Raw genomic sequence first — 6,080 nt, forward strand, 5'->3', positions numbered from 1 at the left:
CGCTTGGCATAATGGGATTCATCGCGCTATTTTCTCGAGTCGGCGGCATGAAACCCTGATCATCAAAGGTACAAATGCACCTGTGGAATGCTTTTGTGCATCAATAGAAAAATGGCAGCTGTTTGAATAATTACAGCCAGTTGGAACGCCATCTCTTAAACCTCCTTGGTTGAACCAGAAACGAGTTGATTTAGAAGAGTTTAGGAAAGAATTCAATATTATAAACATGTATTTTTAGTTTCTTCGTAATGTGCAAATTGAAATGAAATGAAAATTAGGCCATCTTAAAAACCTAATATTTTTCTACAATGCGCACATTTCCGCATGTTAGTTTTCTATCCTTTAATCTGGGATATTTTGATCTTTCAAATAAAGTACTCCGCTAAAGCGTGAACCATCGTGCTTTTAAACTATTTTGCTGTTAAAATTGTCAGTTTTACACTGCATTTTGATTCGCTGCTGCAATTCAAGGTACACAAATTCATTGTTACCATCACATTGAAAGAGAGAGAGAGCGAAATGCAGTAGGGGCAAGTACTTCTAGATGTGAGAGCGCTAGTCCCGATTATTGATGCTCTCTTTTGTCAAAGCACCTTCCACCTGTGGATAGCTAAGCGCATAACTTCTCGGCGGTGCCGCGCATGACTTCAAAGAGTTGTCTCTCCTTTTCTAGCACGTTCCTGTAGTCCATGGGCCAGGCCAGATATTGGTACCACCTGAGGTGGCAAAACCTTTCTGGTGTCATTTTGTTTGTCTGGCATAGATATGCTTATCAAACTATGATAGCATTTCCAAGTGAGTAGCTTAGTCATAATAAATGCATTTTTAACCAATTTGGTCTCGTTGTTATATCCCTATACTTCTGAATCGAGACTAACCGCCATACAAAGAAGAGCAGTATTCCATCCAACAATGAGAGATAATGCAAAAACAATGTACTGGTACACTTCAATACATTATGATAGATGAAATTGTAAATGAACAGAGTGATTTTTGTTTAAAACTGATGTATTTGTTGAGAGGGTAGTATATAAACAGTATAGATACTCCCTTTTATTAGGAACTTTCAGTGGCGTAACTACGGGGGGGGCATGGGGGGCACGTGCCCCCCCCCCCCCAATCCGCTGGTAAAAAAAAAAAGAAAAAAAAAAGAAAAAAAAAACCTTACCAAAATGGTAATTCAAGGGTTAGTAAACTACTTTTGAAATCGACATGAAAGGATGATCAAGAAAAAAGATATTTTTCTAAGATTTCTTTTTACCATATAATTAAAGAGGTATTATAGTGAAACATTGTTCAAAAAGCCCGGAGACTACAAAAGATTGTGATTCAGTGTGATTCCTGGTTGGCATTTTGAATACAAGCAGGATGTGCGCAGTGTGCTCAGAACATCGGAATGGCAAAAAGAGTCGCTGCAATGTTGCGCAATGTGATGTTTGATAGGCTGTACACATTTGCTATCAAAGCTTGATCATTGATTTTGCAGTGTTGCTTTACATACTAGTCTATATTAAAATGCCTTGCATTGCCAATAATAAGACTTGACCTTGGCTATTTCCTAACTTTTCCATCTATATGAAACACACACACTCACAAACACAAACAAATTAGGGGATGCTCTATATAAAGTGCTGATTTTGGACATCCTTCTCCCGCTTGGTCACTTCGACGCCCCCTCGCTGGTCATACCTCCCCCAATCATGAACATAAACCGACACCCTTGACTACCAGTGGCGGATCCAGGGGGCGCAAAAGCACCGGGCGCCCCCTCCCTCCAAAGCGAAAAAAGATATATGTAGCTACAAACGACAGTTTTTGGACTGTAAAATGTCAAAATTTTCAAGCTCGCTCGCTTCGCTCGCTCGCATTTAATCGTTATGCAATTCTCCTGATGTTGCTGTCAGTAATTGCCAGCAGTTGTGCCCGGTGCGCCCAGGCCCTCTCCTTAATTTCCAAAGCGAAAAAATATAGCTAAAAACGGCAGTTTTGGGACTATAAAATATCAAAATTTTCAAGCTCGCTCGCTTCGCTCGCTCGCATTTATTCGCTATGCAATTCTCCTGATGTTGCTGTCAGTAATTGCCAGCAGTTGCGCCCGGTGCGCACCCTCCCCTTAATTTCCAAAGCGAAAAAATATAGCTAAAAACGGCAGTTTTGGGACTATAAAATGTCAAAATTTTCAAGCTCCCTCGCTTCGCTCGCTCGCATTTAATCGTTATGCAATTCTCCTGATGTTGCTGTCAGTAATTGCCAGCAGTTGCGCCCGAGGCGCCCCCTCTCCTTAATTTCCAAAGCGAAAAAATATAGCTACAAACGGCAGTTTTGGGACTGTAAAATGTCAAAATTTTCAAGCTCGCTCGCTCCGCTCGCTCGCATTTAATCGCTATGCAGTTCTCCTGATGTTGCTGTCAGTAATTGCCAACAGTTGCGCCCGATGCGCCCCCTCCCCTTAATTTCCAAAGCGAAAAAATAACCTAAAAACGGCAGTTTTGGGAACATAAAATGTCAAAATTTTGAAGCTCGCTCGCTTCGCTCGCCCGCATTTAACCGTTATATGCCATTCTCCTGATATTACTGCCAGTAATTGCCACCAGTTGCACCCGGTGCGGCGACCCCCCCCCCCCCCCCTGAATTTCCAAAGCGAAAAAATATAGCTACAAATGGCAGTTTGGGGACTGTAAAATGTCAAAATTTTCAAGCTCGCTCTCTTCGCTCGCTCGCATTTAATCGTTATGCCATTCTCGTGATGTTACTGCCAGCAACTGCCAGCAGTTGCGCCCGGTGCAACCCCCTTAATTTCCAAAGCAAATATATATATATATATATACATATATATATAGCTACAAAAGGCAGTTTGGGGACTGTAAAATCTCAAAATTTTCAAGCTCGCTCGCTCCGCTCGCTCCGCTCGCTCGCATTTAATTGTTACGTTATGCAGTTCTGATGTTGCTGCCATGAGGTGCCCCCCCAATGTCTTGACCCACGGTACGCCACTGGGAACTTTAGATATGATAACGGTACACTGGTCTAGATAAAGACTAAGCGCACCGCGTGACAGCTATGGACATCATAACCCTTTGGATATTCCCTTCGCTGCCTTGAATAAAGACCAAGAGCACCGCATTTACAACAGGACACCTGTGGACATACAGAAGACAGCGCTCTTCTTTGTATAGCGGTTAGTTTCGATTCAGAAGTATAGGGATATAAAAACGAGACCAAATTGGTTAAAAGTTAATTTATTATAAGCTACTCATTTGGAAATGCTATCATAGCTTGATAAGCATATCTATGCCCGACAAACAAAATGACACCAAAAAGGTTGTGCCACCTCAGGTGGTACCAATAACCCATTTTTCGGGTCTTGGCCCATGGACTACTGGTGGTACAGACACGAGGATGAGCGAACAGAAATTGAGGAAAATGCTGAAATGAAGATGAAAATTACTCGACGGGACATACGCGGGCACTAATCTGATATATCTATCAATAAAGAATTATACTTGAAGATTATTACATGTTAGTTTCGTTTGGGTAAATAAAATAGAAATAATTAAAAAAAATGATAAAACCATGCAGCTTTCCAGGATATGGTACAGTTTTAAACATTTTCACATAATACAGCTCTGATTTACACTTTTGCGCAAATTTCTGAACGGAATTGATTTTTGTTTTACATGCTTTACTATTAAGTGAAATTCCATTTTATTTAGTAAATAAATAAGCAAAATATGGCCAACATTATGATAACGTTCAAAATGAATCTTCAGATTGCTCAGCAAGACGGCGGCTTGGAACATCGGTCATCAAAAGCACGAGTGCACCTGTGGAATTCTTTTGTACATCAACAGAAATCTGACAACTGTTTGAATGCAGCCAGTTGGAACTCCATGTATAAAACCTCCTTGATCTGATTGGCTGAGAGCAAATTTGTCATAGCAATGTGGCCGCTGTCACTGATGACAAGTTTTATGAAACGGGCCCATGACTTTCATCTATTTAAAGTAACATAACCACCACTTTGGTATCAAAATAATAATATAAAAGATATGACAGTGTGTCCCGTTCCGTGTCTCATACTGTTTTGCTCGCAAGATCTGGTACGCCCTTATCCGACATCCTTTAATCGGACACCCTTTAAACAGACACTCGTATCAACATTTACGTAAATGTTAAAAAATTCTGTTCCCATTCATGTTACCCATGTTAATGAACAGAATGGCTGCGTACACATTTCCGTTAAACGAGTATACTTTTTTTTTTTTTTTTTTAATGGAAACTTGATCTATACTTATTGCTTTTGTCTTGATAGTGGGCATCAATATAATATATTCTCAGGAAATTTGTAAATGCCAAGAAACAATAAACGGTAATGTTTCTCGTTTCAACATGATATGTGCAATAAATGATTAATGTGTCGCTTCACTGCAAGTACACGTATGTGTATAACGTATCACATTCCATTAAGATTGCTTTCGTTTCGAAAACCCGAATAATTGCAATCGGAATCAAAACTTTATACATTAGTAGTCTTGACACTGACGCCCTTACGACTCACAAAGATTTGTTGTTGTTTTTTTTTTAATTCCCTAGAAACTGTACATGCTTTCCTGCTGTTTATGCAATGTCCCAGGGAGGTGTTACAGAGATGGAGTGTCAACTCTTCGTCATTCATGCAAACACATTTTTGGGTTCAAAGCGTTACAATTGGATGTCTATAGCATTCCACTACGCTTTTAAGTCATGCTCGGCACCGCTCTAGTTGCAAGACGAAATTCGGAGACGAAGAACGCATTTCACCTTTCGTTGAATTACAAGCTTTATTTCACCGCAAAATTTTATATGAAATACTCGAATTGATTTAGAATAGTTTAGGAAAGAATTCATTATTATAAACACGTATTTCTAGTTTCTTCGTAATGCGCAAATCGAAATGAAATGAAAATTAGGCCACCTTAAAAACCTAATATTTTTCTATAATGCGCACATTTCCGCATGTTATTTTTTTTTTAATCTTTTAATCTGGTATATTTTGATCTTTCAAATAAAGTACTCCGCTAAAGCGTGTTCCAGCGTGCTTTTAAACTATTTGCTGTTAAAATTGTCAGTTTTACACTGCATTTTGATTCGCTGCTCCAATTCAAGGTACACAAATTCATTGTTGCCATCACATTGAAAGGGAGAGAGCGAATTGCAGTAGGGGCAAGATGTGAGAGCGCTAGTATACAAATGATGCACAGGATTAGAGTGCGTTAGTGAAGGCGTATAGCGCACTCGAGGGTAGTGTGACGGAGAGGTCTTTTTCCTTATTTCTCCAAAGCCAGTATAAGCCAGAGTCTGGAAAAGAAGACTATCATTTTATGTATGTGGTCACACACTGTGATTCACCAAGTTTTGTAATCATATAATGACACATGTTTAGATTATTAATATTTTTTATCCTTTTTGCAAATACTACATGCCTTTTTTACAGGCTGTGCCTTCTTTACATATAACTTATTTGTCTTTTCACTCTCTCCTCCTTTTTTCTTCCATCTCTCTACTTCTTCTTCTTCTCGTTCCCGTCTCCATATTTCCTTCATTCTTGTTCACTTAGCGTATGAATTCATTTCCGTATGTCTTTGCGTTTTCTTTTTTCTGTTTCTATTTTTCTTTCTTTTTTCCTGAACCAAAAGTCACTCGTATATCTTCTGTTAATTCACCATTCTTGTGTCCTTCTCACTCTCCCTCTTCACCTCCATATCCCTTCTCTCTCTCTCTCCTCTCTCGTCATATTTCCCTTTCTTTGTTTTGTTTTGTTTTTTTCACCTTATATCGTGTATATAATATTGTATATTTCTGTACATTTTTTTTTCTTTTCATCAATCGCATTTCATTCTTATTTATTTATTTGTTATAGTTGTTTTGTACACTTTTCAGAGTTATTTGCAATTATTATTTATTGATATTATAATGTGCTATATGTTTTTCATTGGACTCCGATACCCAGAGTTTGGGTTGTGAGTAAATAAACTTTCAACTTTCAACTTTCAACTTTCAACATTCAACTTTCAACTTTCAACAGACTAGCGAGTACAGCA

Source organism: Diadema setosum, chromosome 12, assembly GCF_964275005.1.
Source record: "Diadema setosum chromosome 12, eeDiaSeto1, whole genome shotgun sequence".
In the NCBI taxonomy this organism is placed as follows: Eukaryota; Metazoa; Echinodermata; class Echinoidea; order Diadematoida; family Diadematidae; genus Diadema; species Diadema setosum.